The following is a 20643-nucleotide window of genomic DNA, read 5'->3' as shown; positions in this document are numbered from 1 at the left end:
GTACACTAAATAAATAAAAATAAATAAATAAATAAATTCAATCACCCACCCATTGACTCAAACAATAGCTGTCTTCACAGCTGGCCCGATTTTGCCCTGGCCGCATGGAGATTCCTGGTCAAGATTGTCATAATCCTTCCCCTCCATCCTTGCTCCTGATTCGCTAGCCCCTCGAAGTGGCCGGACGATCCTGATTCGTCCATCCTTGGAAGCAAGGGAGCTCGGTGATTGGCTGAGCGCGGGGGAGGTTTGGCAAGCCTCCTCCCAGCTGTTTGGCCATCCACCAATCACCGACAAGCCGGGCGGGGAAGGCGGGCGGGAATTTAAACTGTACTTTTGCTATAAAAATGCTTCCTGGTCTCTGTATGCTTATGCTTGTATGTAAATTATCACTACAACTGCATCCTTTTCAGCTGAATCGCAAATAAAAGCCTCGATTGCCGCTTCTTCAACTTCTGGGCGAGAGGATCTATTCGTCTATCGTCGGTCCTTTGAATTGGCTTCCCTTTAAGTCTCGCCAAGAAGGTAGCAGGACTCTCTTTGGTGCAGTCCTAGGGATCTCGCCTGGGGAGACCCTCCTAAAAGCAGTTCAATATCAAAGGGGAAAGCCACTAGTACAAAGGAAATATGAAAATATATACATTTGATGTAGCAGGAACCATGTGCCTATAATTCATAACAAGAAAAGTCCATATAAAAGTATGTTTTTGAAAGGGAAACGAAAGGGTTCATGGGGAATGATTAAAAGCATGAAATTCATGAGAAAAGATCCAAAAGGTTTCACTGAGCTAGTCAAGGAAGTCCTGCAGTGTTGAGGTTAAGACTTGTCCTTGGCCCTTTGCAGAATTATAAGTTATTATCTCTTATTGGGGGCAGGAGCATGCTCGGCTTCAGTAGCATCTCAAGCATGCTCAATTCCAGTTCTTTGCTGAACTGAAACTTATTCAAAAACCAATTTGTTTTAAATTACAAAGTTAAAACATTTAGCCTATGCCCAAATTAGCTTTTGAAAGGAATGGGTAGAAGGTAATAGCTTTATTCTTAACCTTGTTGATGAAGAGGTTGGATATTTTCTGCTAGGAAGGCTTTAGCTGGAGATCCTGCTTTGAGCAGGGGGTAATGGTTCTAGGACTCCATGTCTCTACAGAGGAAATGCCTCCATGTCCCTAAGTGGAAAGGTACAGGAAAAACACTTGCATTTTCAATACCCTCCAGTTTGACTCAAGAAGCCAAAATATCCAGTGCCATCAGGTTGGATTATGTATTATTTCCTGCTGACAGAAGACACACAAGGCCTGGGTTTAGAGGCAGTCGGTGTTACCCTGAAACACCAAGAGGACGGGGCATACTTCTCAGTTGTGTCCATGTATTATTGGATAGGAATGTGGAAACATGCTGTGCAAGGGAATTGAGCTGGGCAACTGGTGCCCTCCAGATGTTGTTGACCTGCAGCTCACATCACTGGCCCTACTGGTTAGAGCTGATGGAAATTACAATTCAACAATATCTGGAGGCCCATGGCTATCAAACTCACTAAAAGAGAAAGAAGAATTAGGAAAAAGACAGGATGGGTGGCAGATATCATTGGAGGAGACCCTCTGAGCCTGTTGGCATGGAAGAAGCACCTGGAAATGGTACTTATTGTATTACAGCTTCCAGAATGCTATAGCCACCATGGCCATGAGGAGATTCTTATAACTGAAAATTATAGTGCCAGACCTAGCAGTTCGAAAACATTCAAATGTGAGTAGATCAATAGGTACTGTTCCAGCAGGAAGGTAACAGCGTTCCATGCAATCATGCTTGCCACATGATCTTGGAGGTGTCTATGGACACACTCGTTCTTCAGCTTAGAAATGGAGATGAGCACCAACCTCCAGTAAGACACGACTGGACTTAATGTCAGGAGAAATCTTTATCTTTATCTTACAGTGCCAAAAATAACACCCCCAAGCTAAGCCATCCTGTTGGAATCCTGTTGGTGATATCCAAACTAGAGTAGTCAGACTCAATGGGTGGAGTCAACATGCAACTAAATTCCACTGGTTGAATAGGCTTACTTTAGTTGGGACTAAGAATAGGATTTAGGCCAACAATTTGATTTTCTGGAATAGTGACTTCCAAGTAAGTGTGAGTAGAAACCTGCTTTCTACCTTATTTGATATATATGAAAAGCTGAGCAATTGGTGGCAAGCAAAGGACCAGAGTACCTAGGCCAGTGGCAGATACATATACTTTGGTGAAAACTGGGTGTTGCCAAACAACACGAGAGTGTGGTCAAGATGACAAATGTCATTAATGAAGGAGAACAGCAGTCCTTTGCTGTTGCCTGAGTCCATAGGGAAGGGTAAGGCTCTTACCGCCATCTCCTCTTCTCCCTGCTGAGCTAATTATCTTTGCACTATGGACTCAATAATTTGGCTACCTAAAATGGTTAATTTCAGACTCCTGGGCTCCAATGCCCTAATTTCCCTCCCAAGCCTCCAGGAAAACAGCACCAGATTCAAACCCCTCTCATTAACATGAAGGATATGGTTAATATAACACTAAGTCATGATTGTAAGGACGCATACATTGCAGGGTTTTTGTCTTGTTCCTTTCATTGCAAACACTTGCAGTGCCTCCTGTCTTCATGTAGCCAAGGTATCTTCTTTGCAAGTAAGGAAGGAGAGAGAGAGAAGGTGCCAAGGCTATTCTGGCCCAGGCCTGTAATAGAGAAGATAATTCCACGCTTGCACAAAGGGTGTATGTTCAATGCACACGATGCAGCATAAAAGCCACCACATTTAGGTTCGTCACTCTTGTAGATAAACATGACTCATCCTGAGCAGAAATTGCATGTTTAGGATCAGAGAGTTACCATCTATTACTGCATTAAACATTAAACCCTGCAAACCAAGAACCTCTTGGGTAGGGTGACTCCTTGCCTTCGGAACAAGCCATGAGTGCCTCTTTGGACTTCATCGCTACAGCTTGCAGCCTGTTTACAATCATGTTGTTTTTAGCATATAGAAATGTACTGTTATTGGAATGATCTCTTGAATCATAGAACTGGGAGAGGCCACAAGGGTTATCCAGTACAATCCCATTCTGCCTAGCAAGAAAAAACAATCAAAACAGATGGCCATCTAGCTTCTGCTTTAAAACTTCCGAGAAGGAGACTCCACCAGACTCTAAAGCATCATATTCTACTGTCTTCTTACCATCAGGACATTCTTCCTAATGTTTTTCAATGGGACCCCCTTTCAAAACTTTAAACATGGCTATCATGGGCCCTCTCAGTCCTCTTTTCTCCAAACATCTCTAACTTCTCAGAAACATTAATAGTTTCCAGACTTTTGACCATCTTGGTATCCCTTCTCTGGGCACCTTTCATCTTGTTCATCCCCTTCTTGAATTGCTTTGACCAGAACTGGACACAGTATTTATTCCAGACTAGTGTTGCCTGGGTTATTTTTTTAATTGTACAAAATGCACAATGCTCAGTTAATCCCAAGAAACTCCATCAGTACTTAAAATTTGTTATGTTGGACAAGTTTGCTCTAGATGTCATCGGTGGGGTTCAGTGTGCTCTCTGGTTTTAGGGTAAACTACAACTCCCACTATGGTGAGTCAGTCTGCTCAAACCCCTCCAGTAGGTTTAATTAGTCATTGGGGTTTTGTGTGCCAAGTTTGTTCCAGGTCCATCATCAGTCGGGATCACAATTTCGCTGGTTGGGGGTGAACTACAACTCCCAGAAAGGAAGGTCAGTTTTCCCCAATCCCCTCCAGTAATCAAATTTTGTCATATCAGGTATGTGTGCCATGTGTGGTCAAGATCCATTGGTGTTTCGGTTCACAGTGTTCTCTGATGCAAGGAGAACTACAAATTCATCACGGGTGGGTCAGTTCCCCAAACTCCTCCAGTATGTTCTGTTGGTCACCAGGGTTCTGTATGTGCCACGTTTGGTCCAGGTCCATCATTGGTGTGGTTCAGAATGCTCTCTGGATTCAGGGGAACTATAACTCCTACACAGATGGGTCAGTCCCCTCCAAAAATATAATCTAGGATTGAATTGTCCCGCATGAAAGCCTTCACTTGGGTGGTGGGCAGGATAGTGTTTGTGGAGAACATTGGTAGGGCTCTTGGACATGTTCATGGCATTCACTATAACCTGCAATGTCACTGGAGGAAGGGCCTTTGGTGAGTGGTGGGAGCTACAGCTGTTTGTGGAGGCAGGAGCTTGTCTGTGTTAGTGGACACCCCAGCCACACACACACATACATATTTTCATTTTTATTATGTGTATAGATAGATATAGATTAACAGTGCTTCTCAACCTCGGGTCCCCAAATGTTTTTGGCCTACAACTCCCAGAAATCCCAGCCAGTTTACCAGCTGCTAGGATTTCTGAGAATTGTAGGCCAAAAACATCTGGGGACCCCAGGTTGGGAACCACTGGATTAGAAGGTCTGACTATAGCAGAATAGAGTTGGACATCAATTGATCTGGATCCTATTGATGCAGTTAGGATCATATTGGCTTTTTAAGCGGCTGCAGCCACAATCACATAGTTGCAGCATTCTTGAGAGACCACCATTTGCTTCACAATATCAGATTTACAATGGAAGGAAATTATTGCACAAGAAAAAGGGCGGAATAGCAACAATATTGGATTCATTGAAGGCTATTTTCCTGCCAATGAAAATAGAGAATCCAATCATGATTCAAATGTAATGCAATTATGAGAGAAACGTGACATCATACGATAAGCCCCAACAAAGGGAGATTTTATCTTGTAGTAATTATACTTTATCAGCCTTGTATGATAAAGTTTTTTGTCCTGGGACATAGCAATGTTTGCAGATAACAGAGGGCATTGGATGCTGGGTGGGGTGGCAGAAGGTGGATCTGAGATGGATTTAGAGAGACAGAGAAAAAGGAAACATGCCAAAAACAGCAATGGTTGCATAATTTACCCCCTCCCTTCTGCAACAAAACAGTTTCACCCAGGTAAGAGTAACATGGTCAGTTGCATTGCCAAACCAGTCACTGCACAACCATCCACTCACAGAGGTAACCACAGGCATGTGGCATATCAACACGTTTGCCAGTGTTGTACTGGTCCGACTAGTAAGATTTTGCCTCATCAAAGGGCTGAAATCCGGAAAGGCATGGCAACTAACCACAACACAGCTTTCAAAACCTGCTAATGTGGGAGTGTTTCTGTGACAATTCCTCATTCACCTGAAACCTGGATGCATCAACGGGTGCATCTACACTGTAGAATTCATGCCATCTGGCACCACTTTAACTGCCATAGAACTGTGTGACAAGGGCAATCCCAATTAATCCTCTGCCAGACGGGATCTGCAGTTACGGTACTTTCAAAATGTCCAATAATCTCCCCTCTCATCCAACCTTCCCCCATTATTTTCAGCTTTTCTAACTGCAACCTGAATTGAAATTACAAAAGTAGTACTTTGCAGTCGGAGAGGACAGGAGGGGGCAGAATCTTGCCTTTTCAAAGAGTCTAAAGGAAACTGCTGCAACACCAGGAATGGAATCTCAGATGTCAGCTAGTTCTCTTGCATTCAAAAGCTGTGAAGTATCCCTTCTTCTATGGTGACTTTTGGAGAAGATAGTAGTGGGAATGTAGTGCTTTCAAAGCTAAGGCTTTGCAGAGGTTCACAGTTTAGGCAATCATCTTTGCTGGGAGCTTAGCCATGCCATGGGCTCTCACTGCAGTTGGGTTTTGCATGATCACAATCAGCACTGGATGGACCCAATATTCAGAAGCGTAAAGACAGCTTTATGGCTGCCAGGTTGCTTAGCCTGGCAGGGCAATTTGCCTAACAGAAGGAAGGTGTGAGAGCTGACAAGTTGCGACAGCTCAAGCAATTAACTGGAGAGCTCTGGGAATCTTAGATCTCTGTCTTGTGGCTTTCTTCTTCTTGCACTTCAGGCTTGTTCCATCTTGTCTCTATTTTCTCCCAACTCCTTACTATTATTGTGTTTAAGGTACACTCTGCTTTTCAGCCTCTTAAGAACTCCAAAGGATTATGCAGAGAAGCCTTTTAGTAAAGTCTAGGTGCATAATGGTACTTACATATGGGAGATGCCACCAGGACCCTTGAAGGACCACTCTTTGAAGGTTTTCCTTGTCAGCTATTCAAATGGGCTGTAATAGAAGGAAAAGACAGGAAAAGTGGAAGACACAAATATATGCCAAATGCCTTGTTTAGCCCACTTAAGGGCATATCTAAATTTGCAGTGATCCCCGCTATAGGAATAAGCCAAATTGGACTATTGTGTCCAGAATTCTCCGACTACCATACTAGATGGTGATTCCAGGAATTGTGCAGAAAAGGAATGTCTCCAAGCTATCCAATCAACATATTCCAGTATTGCACACATCTGCATTTGTAAGCAATGAGATTTTGACAAAGACCCCTCCAGTACTGTAGAAGAAAGTGAACACAAACAACTTGCTTTTGTTATAAACCTACTTTCCTCCATCAGAGAGGAATGTCATGATAGAAAAACAAGCAGCTGCCCTAGACTGAACATTTGGACATTCCTTCACCCATTTCACAGATTTCATCTGTGAAATACTAGAATCTATGGTACTTCTCTGACAATACTTCCTTCCGCCTAATGAAATGTCCCACTAACCAATTTCCTATGTTTTCCAGCCTTTCCTAAGACTTCCTGGTGAAGCATTAACACTGCATGGTTCCTGATCAATGGGAATCCTTCCATAGCCATTTGCAGTGCCCTCATCTGTTTTGTTTCACTCTGAACAGCAGTGTTTGGGGTGTAGTCGGCGCCTTCATTTGTTCCTCATGGGCAAAACTTCCCTTGCTTCCACAGTTCATTTGTGAAACATCACCATGACAAGGAATGCAAATACAACCAGGTCTGTTGGAGTTGATAGTCATGCCTTCTCCATTCCTTACAAATAGGCTGCAAACGAGAAGGCGTGAGGAAGACTAAGGCCCCCTTTCCACAGCGATATACAGATTATCTAAGCAAATAATCCACATTATCTGCTTTGAACTGGACTACGTATTTATTTATTACTTCCAACATTTGTAGCCCTTCCTTCTCAATCCCAGGATGGCTTCCAACAGCAACAATTTGATGCCAACACATACCAAATACATATACAACATATCACTACATTACACCATTAAGTTAAAATCCATTTTAAAACATTATTAACAACCATGTAGCCAAATCCAATTCAGTGTCTCAAGATTCAGTGTCTCAAGTCAGAGCCTGTCCATTGTCAGTTCACGTAAACATTGCAATCGCTATCAAGCCTGCTCACCAAATGCCTGGTCCCAGAACCACAATTTAAGCTTCTTTCTGAAGGAGAGGGGAGATGGGGAGAGTGTTCCAGAGGCGCGGGAGGGGGGGGGGACCACTGAGAACGCTCTGTCTCTCGTTCCCGCCAAACGCATTTGCGAAGAAGGTGAGACTGAGAGCAGGGCCTCCCCGGACGATCTTAAAGTCCAAGGCAGGACGTAGAGGGAGTTATGTTTGGACAAGCAAGCTGGGCCAGAACTGTATAGGGCTTTACATAAGTCTTCACCATCATATAATCCAGTTCAAAGCAGATAATTTGGATTTTATATTGCAGAGTAGAAGGGGCAAGCTCTCCAGATAGGTCCCCAGGGGGGTGGTGGTTCTGTTCTCCTGCGGTGTTTGGAAAAGTTACTTTTGTGGACCATAACCCAGAAACATTGGTCAGTTATAAGAAGGTTCTGATTGCCATCCTATAATCCCTTTGGCAAAGGAGAGAGGATGCCAGTCTTTGTTAGTAATTTAAAGGCTTTTGGACTACAGGATGATACATTGTATCTCTCCTATTTAGGGAAAGTCTGGTAAGTAGGCCTGGGTAACAACGCAAAAATTTGTTTCTAAAATCGATTTGTATTTGGGGTTTTTTTTGTTTCGATATTTAAAATAATTACAAAATTTTCCCTTAAAAAAGTTCGGTATTTACGAAATTTCGTTAATATTTACAAAACATTTTGTAAAGATGGCGTCCTTTTTTTTCAATATTTTTAAAATATTTTTTTAATTTAATTATTAATTTAGTAGAATAGGGAGGAGAAATTATTATTAAGGAGGGAAGGCAGGCACTCACTCTGGCGGGCCCTCAAGCGCTGCCGCCGAGTCGGGCCTGGCTCCTCCGAAGCAATGCGAAATTGGGAGAAGGGCTCCCCAAAGGCCATCTAGCCCAGCCCTCCACTAAGGAATTGGGAGAACGAAGCACAGCCCTCCGCTAAGGAATTGGGAGAATGAAGCACACCCACCGCAAAGGTGAGGAAGGAGGGACGGGCCGCCTTCCCGCTGAGGGTCGCTCACCCTCTTGCTCGCTTGCTCAGCCGGCGCCTTCCCCGCCCTCTCCTCCTCCTCCTCCTCCTCCTCCTCTTTCAGGCTCTGCCTCTGACTGGCTAAGAGAGGAGAGAGAGGAGAGCTCCCAGCAAGCATCGCCAGGCCATCTTACGTATTTCCGAAATGGACGGAAATACAAAATTTTTTTGGCGCCTGCCGTTTCGATATTTAAAAACACTTCCAGGTTTAAAAATAAGTTTTGTAATCGTTTTGTAATTGCTAAAATTAACGAATATTTAACGAATTACAAAATTAACGAATGAAACCGCCCAGGCCTACTGGTAAGGATGCATCTACGTTGGAGAATAAATGCAATTTGACACCACTTGAACTGCCATGGCTCAATGCTATGGAATCACTGGAGTTGTAGTTTTTCTTTTTTTGCCTTCTCTGCCAAAGAGTACTGGTACCCCTCCAAACTACAACTCCCAAAGTTTCCTAGACTCAAGCTACAGCTGTTAAAGTGGTGTCAAACTGCAGTCATTCTACAGTGTTGATGCACCCACAATCCAGCTATGTAATTTATTTCTGCATTCATAGCTATCATCCAGCACCATTCATTTGTGGATACCAGGGTGGGTTGCCGCAAGAACACACAGGCAATTGCTCTTAAAGATCAGGTGTCTACCTTGGGGATATTCTTGGATATTCTGTTCCTGGAAAGCCAAGTTACAATAATGTCCAAGAGCACCTATGTGTCAGCTGTGCCCTTTCTTAGGGATCATGCCATGTAGGTGAGTTGCATCTTGATTAGAATACTATAAAAAGTGCTCTATGTGAGGTTGCCCTTGAATACGTCTGGAAGCAGCAGCTAATGCAAAATGCAACAAAAAGATTGGTGTCAAGTGTGCATTTTAGAGGGAAAAACAGTTGATTTGCCTACCACTGTAAAGACATATGAAGCAGAACATCCCATTATTGGAGTGCCACCTCTTTGAACATCCATCTCTTATATCTTCACCACTTTCAGATGGTGGAGTCACATGAAGAAAGACATCTTCTGAAGGTCTTTATTTACAAGTGGAAGTGGAAACTGAAATGCAGGAAAATTATAATAGGACTCCCTGCAGAACCATTGGCCCGATACCTGTGGTTTCAAGTACCTGCATCCAACAAAATATGTCAACTCTATGAATTGTCAAAATCCTTCAGGGAGACTCTAAGGAAATTTCCACCGGATGCCATTTCTTTCTATAGGGTTTCTGGCTTTACGGTAAGTTCCCCAAAAATATGGTGATTGCACTGTAGATGTTCATTCATTCCTTCATTTACCATGGCCAATTGCTACGTCCAGATGTGGGATTCTGGAAGTGGTTGTCCAAAATCAAGTTCTGTCTTGATTCCGTAAACTGCCCTGTTGATTCTGGTGTGAACAGTGTTGGGAAAAATATGTTTATTTAGTGGCACTCCCAGCTGGCGTGAACGCATGGAATGGGGAGAGGATGCCTTTTTGCCTGTCCTCTCCGCCTGCACACTGTTTTGAACCTGTGGCCGACTGGCCAACTGCAATGGGATGAGCATTTCAGTTTCAACAGATACATTTTCTGCAATTTGGCTCAGTTTCAACTAGTTTATACTGTCCATCCCACCACAAGAATACTTTTCATATTTTTCCTTTTAGCTTTCTAATGGAACAACATAATATCTTCTATGTAAATAAAAGTCAACATATGTACACTTTTACGTTTCCTTGTACCACAATGACTGTTGCTAGGTGAAGTGGCCCTCTGTGATGTCACTGGATTTACTGTTGTTACATGAAGGATTGGCTGTTGAGGTAAAGTGACCATCTGCCACTTTACCTCAACAGAGGTAGAAAAGAAAGGTGACATGAGTATGAGTGGAAAGGAAGGAAAGGAAGGAAGGAAGGAAGGAAGGAAGGAAGGAGAGAATATATAAGGAAAAGAAAGGATGGTAGGAAGGAAGGGAAGGAAGGAAGGAAGGAAGGAAGGAAAGAAGAAAGTGTATAAGGAAAATTAAAGAAGGGGGAGGGGAGGAAGGAAGGGGGAGGGGGAGGAAGTGAAAGCGTACAGGGAGAAGGAAGGAAGGAAGGAAGGAAGGAGATAGTGTACAAGGAAAAGAAAGGAAGAAATAAGGGAGAAAGTGTATAAAGAAAAGGAAGGAAGGCAGGCAGGCAGGAAGGAAGGAAGGAAGGAAGGAAGGAAGGAAGGAAGGAGAGAGTACAAGGAAAAGGAAGGAAGAAAGGAAGGAGGGAGGAAGCGAGATAATACATAAGGAGAAGGAAGGAAAGGATGGAGAAAGTGTACAAGGAAAAGGAAGGAAGGAAAGGAGGGAGAAAGTGTATAAAGAAAAGGAAGGAAAGAAGGGAGGGAGGGAGGGAGGGAGGGAGGGAAAGAAAGAGCCACTAACAGAGCCTGCTATGGAGACATTGTGAGGTAGGCCTTCCCAGAGCTGCAGAAGGGAAAAAGTAGAGGTGTTCCGCTTTAATGTTTTTAATATGCATTCTTTTCCACAATTTCAACCACTGTGGAAAAGAATGCATATTAAAAACATTAAAGCGGAACACCATTCACTATCCGATTATCTAGGTGTGACAATGCGTATGGTTGCTTATCAATATTCAAAGGGGAAACAAATTAATACCACATGGAATGAAATTACCAAAGTGAATAAAACTATCCAATAACTGGATGCCAAGTGAACAAAATGACCAATGAAAATATTATTTCGTTTAAGGACGCACGATAGAAGAGGGATGGAGTAGGATTTGTGGCCGAAGTCCAATATTCACATCCAACTAAAACAGGTGGGTAGTATCAATGGGATTTCACGTTAAAGCATACGATTATCCACTATCCGATTAATTATAGGATTATAAACCTGAATCTACACTGCTATGTAATCCTGTTATCAAAGAAGATATTCTACATTATCTGCTTTGGATTATATGAGTCTACACTGCCATATAATGCAGTTCAAAGCAAATTATCTGCATTTTATAAGGCAGTGGAGGTTGAATCTATATGGTCCTATATCCCAGGATCCGATCCCAGATTATTTGGCAGTGTCTAGGCTGTCTCTAATGCTATTTCCTTACGATGGAAATGAGGAGAATGTACATATTCGCTTTGCAAACTCTCATCAGGCTGTTTATTACTAAGCATCATCCTGGACCTTCTTGTTTCTTATTTACTCTTCCTTTGTTTCTTGCTCCGGCAGAGGAATGAAAAAGAAACAAGGCGCAGTGTGTTCTCGGTGCCCTCCCTTTCCCGTCTGCATTCCCAGCTCTTCCTCCGATTTCCTGCATGGCTCTGGGCAAGGCCTTTTAATAGCCATGGGAGTGTGTCCACCTCCCACTGACATCTCAGCAACACCTGCAATAGGCTTGTCAATAAGCCTACACAACTTCGACATCAGTAGAGACCAAGAACAAGCCACGAGAGTCAAGACAAAGATTGACCTTGAGGAAAAGTGTTATTATCGTATATCAAGGGAACCACTGACCACATAGGGAAGCTGATGAAGAAACACAACATACAATCTACAAACCCATCAAGCAAATTCAACAAATGCTACATTCAGCAAATGATAAGAGGGATCCTCCAACCACTGCAGGAGTCTACTGCATACCATGCAGTTATGCACAAATCTGCATAGGGACCGCCAAATGCAGCAGCATTGCCCAAATGTGAAGGAACATGAAAGGCACTGCAGACTGACTCAACCAGAGAAGTCAGCCATAGCAGAGCACTTAATGAACCAATGTGGACACAGAATATTATTTGAGAACACAGAAATGCTGGACCACTCCAACAACTACCATATCAGGCTACACAGAGAAGCCACTGAAATCCACAAACAAGGAGGAAACAATGAAAATGAACAAAATCTGGCTATCACATTTTTTTTTAAAAAAAAAAACCCCACCAGTATTAATACAGTAAATAAGGGAAACCACTCAAAAACAGAAGAATTCCAAACAACAAACAATCAAGTGTTAGTTAAGACCTCTCAAACAGAGGATGCCTTCAGGCAACAACAGTCTGGCTACCTTTATACAGATACCCTCACTGATTGACTTTGCAGCTTCATGTCCACTCAATGCTAATCAAGCTTGCTAATTGCAACATTCACACTTGCTTCAAACAGACAAGGGTTCTTTCTTCCACCCTGGACATTATTCCACAGGTATATATTTATGCTCCACTCTATGCAGATACCCTCACTGATTGACTTTGCAGCTTCATGGCAGAAGTCTACCGTGTATCATGCAGCTGTGGACAAGTCTACATAGGAACCACCAAACGCAGCGCCCAAACACGAATCAAGGAACATGAAAGGCACTGCAGACTATTTCACCCAGAAAAATCAGCCATAGCAGAGCACCTGATGAACCAACCTGGACACAGCATTTTATTTGAGAACACAGAAATGCTGGACCACTTTCACAACCACCATGTCAGACTACATAGAGGAGCCATTGAAATACACAAGCATGTGGATGACAATTTCAACAGAAAGGAGGAAACCATGAAAATGAACAAAATCTGGCTACCAGTATTAAAAAAAATTCTAAAAAATTGTAGGATAACATGGTACATGTTACAACAGCTGTGAAGGCGGAAGAAGGCTGCAACAGACTGAGAAGCCATGGTCATTGTGTTAAACTATACCACCTGTGGAACCTCACTCTGTGAAGACTGTGTGTTGATCAGTTGTGCACTGACCTCCACACATTAAAAAAAACACACAGGCGTCTTCCAAAGAAAATAAAAACAAACCAACCAAAGTCCCATGGCAATCAGCGAGTGGTGACAGGGGCAGAACTGTGAAATCTGGAAGCCCCTAGTCACAGACTGGCACATGGGCAATGGGTTCGGACTCAGTTGTTCTACCTCAAGGTCCGAGGCACTTTTGAGGACCCACTCTGCTCACCTCACATGGGGAGGGGGCTAGAAAAGGTGCCCTAAACATAGTCTGCCTCTCTTATCCCTGACTGGATTGCTGCGTCCAGTGGGGTCACCACCCTGCGGACAAAAAAGAAAAATGAACTTTGGTACGTGGAACGTAGGGACTCTGATGGACAACAACGGCAGTGAACGCCCCGAACGCAGAACTGCCATCATTGCAAGGGAGCTGGGACGCTTCAACATCGACATAGCAGCCCTTCAGGAGACCCGGAGAGCAGGGGAGGGACAGCTGAAGGAAGAAAAAGGAGGCTACACCTTCTTCTGGAAGGGACTGCCCGAAAAAGACCAAAGAATACACGGAGTTGGCTTTGCTATCAGAAATGATCTGGTGAAGCATCTGACCGAAGCACCCACTGGCATCAACGAATGACTCTCAACCCTCCAAATCGATCTTGCCAAAACAGGCAACCATCATAAGTGCCTATGCACCAACACTAGATGCTGATGAAGACATCAAGGAGAAATTCTACTGTCAGCTGGACACCGTCCTATGAGGGATACCTAAGGAGGACAAAATCTTCCTCCTGGGGGACTTCAATGCAAGAGTCGGGCAAGACTTCGACCTGTGGCCAGGGACCATAGGAAAAGATGGGGTTGGAAACAGCAACTCAAACGGCATCCTGCTTCTCACCAAATGTGCGGAACACAACCTTGTCATCACCAACACACTCTTCCACCAGAAAAACAAGTTCAAGACATCATGGAAGCACCCCCAGTCAAAGCATTGGCACCTCTTAGACTATGTAATTACACGTGCCAGAGACCGCCGTGACGTGCTCCTCACAAGAGTCATGACAGGTGCTGACAACTGCTGGACTGACCATAGGCTGATCTGATCCACGATGGCTATCAAGATCGCCCCCAAGTGCAGACTCCAAGGAAGAAAGACAAGGCGCAAAATGAACACCCAAGCCCTTCAGGAGCCCTCCAAGCGAGCCCATCTCCAAACAACACTCAAGAACCATCTACCCACAGAACACCCCGAAAGTGTTGAGGAACACTGGAACAATCTGAAGACCTCCATCATCACAGCCTGCAAAGAAACTATTGGATATCAAACCAAGAAACATCAAGATTGGTTTGACGAAAATGACATCGAGCTCCAACAGCTAATTGACAAGAAAAGAAAAGCCTTCCAAACATGGCAGAGAGACAACAACTGTGCTGCTAAGAAAAAGATCTACGCCAGCGCAAAAGCTGAGGTCCAAAGAAGGACAAGAGAACTCAAGAACAAAGAAGGACAAGAGAACTCAAGGACAAGAGAACTCAAGGACAAAGAAGGCTGAAGAAATCCAACACTGGCAGATACCCATGATGCTCAGGGATTTTTCAAAGCCACAAAGGTCATCTATGGACTAAGAAACCATGGCATACAGCCTCTACGCTCATCAGATGGAACCAAACTCCTGAAGGACCAAAAATCAATTGCACTGTGTTGGAAAGAACACTACCAAAGCCTCCTGAGCCGCAGCTCCAATGTGGCCGAAGAGGTTCTCTCACAAATCCCACAACAACAAACCAGGGATGAGCTTGCAGCACTGCCTAGTTTGGAAGAAGTTAGCAATGCCATCAGCCAACAAAAAAATAACAAAGCCAGTGGACCTGATGGGATCCCTGCTGAAATCTTTAAAGAGGGAGGACCTGAGCTGACAAAACAACTCCACCAGCTCATAGAAAAAGTGTGGGTGACCGAGAAAATCCCAGCAAGGATGCCACCATCATCACCCTCTTCAAAATAGGGGAAAGAACAGACTGTGGAAACTATCAAGGTATCTCCCTTCTAACCTCCGCTGGGAAAATCCTCACAAGAATCCTTGCAAACCGCCTTCTGCCCCTCTCAGAAGACACCCTCCCAGAATCCCAGAACGGCTTCCGCCCCTCCAGAGGAACTGTGGACATTATCTTCATTGCACGTCAGCTCCAAGAAAAATGCAGAGAACAAAGTCAACCTCTGTACCTGGCATTCATCGACCTTGCAAAAACATTCGACACAGTGAATCGCAGCACTCTCCCAGCGGAGGTTAGAAGGGAGATACCTCTATAGTTTCCAAAAAATCGGGTGCCCTAACAAATTTGTGAACATCCTGCGGCTCCTCCATGATGACATGATGGCAACAGTCTTGGACAGCAGTGGCTCCCAAAGTGACCCATTTAAAGTGGAACCCGGTGTCAAACAGGGATGTGTTATTGCCCCAACTTTATTCTCCATCCTCATTGCTATACTTCATCTTGTTGATGGGAAGCTTCCCACCGGAGTGGAAATCATCTATCGGACAGGTGGCAAGCTATTCAACCTCAACAGACTGAAAGCCAAAACCAAGGTTACAACAACATCTGTTATAGAACTCCAGTATGCTGATGACAACGTCGTCTGTGCGCATTCAGAAGAAGATCTACAAGCCACTCTAAACACCTTCGCGGAAGCATATGAGAAGCCCGGCCTGTCATTGAACATTGAAAAAACCAAGGTGCTGTTCTAGCAGACACCAACCAACCCCTCTCCAATGCCAGTGATACAGCTTAATGGTGTAACATTAGAAAATGTTGATCATTTCTGCTACCTTGGCAGCCACCTCGCCACCAAAGTCAACATTGACACCGAAATACAACACCGCCTGAGCTCTGCGAGCGCAGCATTTTTCCAAATGAAGCAGAGAGTGTTTGAGGACCGGGATATCCGTAGGGATACCAAGGTGCTTTTGTCCTTCCCCTGCTCTATGCCTACGAAATGTGGACAGTCTACAGACGTCACATGCAACTCCTGGAACGATTCCATCAGCACTGCCTCCGGAAAATCCTGCAAATATCTTGGGAAGACAAGCGGTCAGCATGCTGGAAGAAGCAAAGACCACCAGTATTGAAGTGATGGTCCTCCAACATCAACTCTTCTGGACCGGCCACGTTGTCCGGATGCCCGACCACCGTCTCCCAAAGCAGTTGCTCTACTCCGAACTCAAGAACTGAAAACAGAATGTTGGTGGACAGGAAAAGAGATTTAAAAATGGGCTCAAAGCCAACCTTAAAAACTCTGGCATAGACACTGAGAACTGGGAAGTCCTGGCCCTTGACCGCTCCTGCTGGAGGTCAGCATTACTGCAGAATTTGAAGAGGCACAAATGGAGGGCGAAAGGGAGAAGCATGCCAAGAGGAAGGCACGTCAAGCCAACCCTTACCGGGACCACCTTCCACCTGGAAACCAATGCCCTCACTGCGGAAGAAGATGCAGAGCAAGAATAGGGCTCCACAGCCATATACGGACCCACAAGAACATTGGAAGACAATCATCCTCGGAAAGCGAGGGATCGTCTAAGAAGACTCATAGAATCATAGAATTGGAAGAGACTTCATGGACCATCCAGTCCAACCCCCTGCCAAGAAGCAGGAAAACTGCATTCAAAGCACCCCCGACAGATGGCCATCCAGAGTCTGTTTAAAAGCCTCCAAAGAAAGAGTCTCCACCACACTCAATTATCCCCCCACCCACAATGCTTGCCGGGTGCTCTGGCCTTTACACCTGCTCCTCACCACTCTGAGGGCTCCACTTATGACCACTTGTTAATTGGCCATGCCCCATCTCCTTTTCAGATGGCCAGTCAAATACTGGCACCTAATCTGTGCTGCAGAGCCTCCAAGAGAAGTAGGTCTATGCATGGGGATTCCTACAATCTCTGGGAGGGGGAGATACGATGGTAGGCGCAGGCCGAATACTAGAGGGAGGTTGAGTCAGCGGGAGACTCGGCCCCCCTCTAACCTGCGGCCTATCCCCAGGTACATCTGTGACAGGCAACCAGTTTCCTCCCCTCCTACTCTGGTGTTAGTGAATGCTAGGTCCATAAGGAACAAAACTGCTACCATCAGGGACTTTCTTAATGATCAGGGAGCTGACCTAGTGTGTATTACAGAAACTTGGATCCAAGAGGGGAATGAGCTCCTACTCCAGGAAATAACATCTCCAGGTTATGCAATCACTCACCAGATGCGGACTGGGAGGCGGGGGAGGGGGGGTGGCTATGCTCGCCTGAGAAAGTTTTTATCTTAGGGCAGTTCCTGTGCTGAACATCTCTGGCATTGAAAGTGTTGGCCTGGTGTGGGATTCCTGTGAGAGCATAGCCTTTCTGCTGGTGTACCGTGTGCCCAGCGCACCAGCGGACAGCCTATCCCAGCTGCTTGAGACTGTGTCGGAGTGGTCCCTGAGGTTCCCCAGACTTATCATCTTGGGGGATTTCAACGTCCACGCTGATGCAGACTCTTGTTCATCAGCAGCTATGGACCTAGTGTCTACCATGGAGACACTAGGACTCTCCCTCTGTACTACTGGGCCCACACATCGGGCAGGGCACACGTTACACTGTATTTGATTTTCAGCGCAGGAATTCAAGTGACCCAAGCCTCCACAATAGAGGTTCCATGGTCGGATCACTGCGCCCTGAGAGTCCGGTTGGAGCATGCCTACCCACGCTGCAAGGGCACCGAGCCAATTTGGGCTCGCCCAAGGAGACTTATGGAACCCAGTAGGTTCTGGAATGCTCTGAGGGATCTGGAGCCTGCCAGCGACTCGATCGATGTGCAGGTGGACACATGGATCATCAGGCTATCCAATGCACTCGACGAGATCGCTCCTAGACGCCCTCTCAGACCCCGCTGAAATCGGTCTCCTTGGTTCACCGAGGAACTTCGACTGATGAAGCAGGAAAAGAGACGGCTGGAGGGCGTGTGGTGAGAACTCCGTGACGGAGCATAGAGATCGGCTTATGAGGCATTTAGGGAATCCTATGACCATGCTATCACTGAGGCAAAGCGAGTATATTATGCTTCTTTGATAGCATCTGCTAGCTCACGCCCGGCAAAATTGTTCAAAATAATTCGATCTCTAACGACGGTTCCTACCGTCCCAAAAAGTGGTGATCAGGCCCCTCCAGCCGAGGTTTTTCAGAGCTATTTTGCAGACAAGATCTCGCTACTTCGCCGGGACCTCCCCGCCACAATTGATACAGTGAGAGAACTTGAGACCCCGTGGCCACTTGCTGGGCCCATCCTCGACCGGTTCATCCCGCTGGATGCAGGGGCTGTCGATAGGGTCATAGCTGCAGCTAGACCGACCACTTGCTCCCTCGATCCATGTCCCTCTTGGTTGGTGAAATCCTGCTTGGAGGGATTACGTGACCCTCTGTTGAAGATCATAAACAGCTCCCTCGAGCAAGGAGTCTTTCCAGAGGGTTTAAAAGAGGCGGTGGTCTCTCCTTTGATGAAGAAACCAGATTTAGATCCCTCGGTTCCCTCCAGTTACCACCCAGTTTCAAATCTCTCGTTCCTGGGCAAGGTGATTGAGAGGGCAGCAGCGGAGCAGTTGCAGAAATTCCTAGACGACACAGCTGGGCTAGATCCCTTCCAATCCGGTTTCCGTGCGGGGCACGGGACAGAGATTGTGCTGGTCTCCATCACGGATCACCTTCAATGCCAGCTTGACCAGGGCGGGTCAGCGCTGCTTGTGCTATTGAATCTCACAGCAGCATTTGACACAGTCTACCACAATCTCTTGACCCACCGCCTTGCTGTTGCTGGAATCAGGGGGACAGCTTTAAACTGACTGTCCTCCTTTCTTCACAACCATGGACAGCAAGTGGAGAGGGGAGGCCTGGTCTCCGAGAGGTCCCCTCTATCTTGTGGGGTTCCTCAGGGGGCCATTCTCTCCCCTCTGTTGTTTAACATCTATATGCGACCACTTGCTCAGCTGGTTCGAGTTTTTGGGCTTGAGTGTTATCAGTATGCCGATGACACTCAGCTGGTGCTGAAGATGGAAGGCCGACCGGACTCTGTACCCGATTGTTTCCATCAGTGCCTCGAGGCCGTTACTGGATGGCTGCATGCCAGCAGGTTGAGGGTGAATCCAGCAAAGACGGAGATCCTATGGCTGGGTGGACCGGGCAGTGGGGACATCCATCTGCCCACCCTGAATGGCAAGGCGTTATGCCCGTCATCATTGGTAAAGAGTCTGGGAGTCCTTTTGGACCCTCTGCTGACAATGGAGGCCCAGGTCTCCGCCGTGAGCAGAACTGCCTTCTCTCACCTGCGGCTGGCTAGATGGTTGGCCCTCTACCTGTCCAGGTACGACCTAGCTACGGTGATCCAGGCCACGGTCATCTCAAGACTGGACTACTGTAACGCCCTCTACATTGGCCTCCCTTTGTCGGTAATTCGGAAGCTCAAGTTGGTACAAAACGCAGCTGCTCGGCTTCTTGCAGGAATTCCGATGAGATGCCACATAACACCAATCTTACTACAGCTGCATTGGTTACCAATTGAGCACCGGATCACTTTCAAAGTGATGGTACTCACCTTTAAGGCCTTGCATGGTCTGGGACCAATGTATCTGAGGGACCGTCTCACCCCTACCAACCCCAGAGATCCCTCCGTTCTGAGGACCAAGATCTATTGGAGGTCCCCAGTGTCAAGACCTTGCGTCTAGCGGCAACCAGATGCAGAGCCTTCACAGCAGTGGCGCCATCAGTCTGGAATGCTCTGCCACCTGAGGTTCGTGCCCTGCGGGACTTACCAGCTTTCCGCAGGGCATGTAAGACATACCTGTTCCGACAGGCTTTTAATGTTTGATACTGTTGTTTTTAAATTGTTTTAAATTGCTTTTAAACTTTGTTAGATTTTAGCTATTCTTGTAAGCCACTCCCAGGGGAGTGGCGGCTTATAAGTTTAAATAATAAATAAATGCTATTCAAGCTTGCTAATTGCAACATTTACACTTGCTTCAGACAAGGGTTCTTTCTCCCACCATGGATATTCCACAGATATATACACTCCATTTGCCTCACCTCCAACAAATCTGTGAAGATGTCAGTCACAGAAGCAGACAAAATGTCAGGAGAGAATGCTACTGGGACATGGCCACACAGCCCAAAAAACTCACAGCAACCCAATGATTCCAGCCTTGAAAGCTTTGACAACAGACAAGGCATCGCTCTTACTCTAGAGAAGACAAGCATCCTTTTTGAAACTCTTCTTTCCACAGCCATATAAAATCCAGATTATTTGCTTTGAACTATATTATATTAGTCTACACTGCCATATAGTCCAGTTCAAAGCCGATAATCTGAATGTTATATGAGGGTGTAGAAGGGGCCCTAGAGATTCCTAGATAATAACAACAGCTCTGTTTGGGCATTAGAAGATCCCAAAAGTAAATCAATCTAGAGATTTGGCCCTGAAATCTCATTGCTTTGGATAATTCATGACCTGGCAGCCATTAGAAACACAAACGAAATTGAACCAACATTAAACTGTGCCAACAAATCTATTGCTTTTGGCCATCGAGGA

At 45.5% G+C, this 20643-nt stretch overlaps 1 long non-coding RNA gene across 1 annotated transcript in view; it reads right to left on the bottom strand.

Annotated features, from left to right (window-relative positions):
• The window catches only part of LOC137095044 (uncharacterized), a 43754-nt gene that overhangs the window by 8491 nt on the left and 14620 nt on the right, over window positions 1–20643 (bottom strand). Inside the window, exon 2 of the long non-coding RNA XR_010908772.1 lies at window positions 6090–6161. This is a non-coding gene — a long non-coding RNA (uncharacterized lncRNA). The remainder of the gene's footprint in view (window positions 1–6089; window positions 6162–20643) is intronic.

This window comes from Anolis sagrei, chromosome Y (genome assembly GCF_037176765.1).
Source record: "Anolis sagrei isolate rAnoSag1 chromosome Y, rAnoSag1.mat, whole genome shotgun sequence".
Lineage (NCBI taxonomy): Eukaryota > Metazoa > Chordata > Lepidosauria > Squamata > Dactyloidae > Anolis > Anolis sagrei.
The sequence above is the reverse complement of the archived record's forward strand: the minus strand, read 5'-3'. Positions and strand labels throughout refer to the sequence as shown.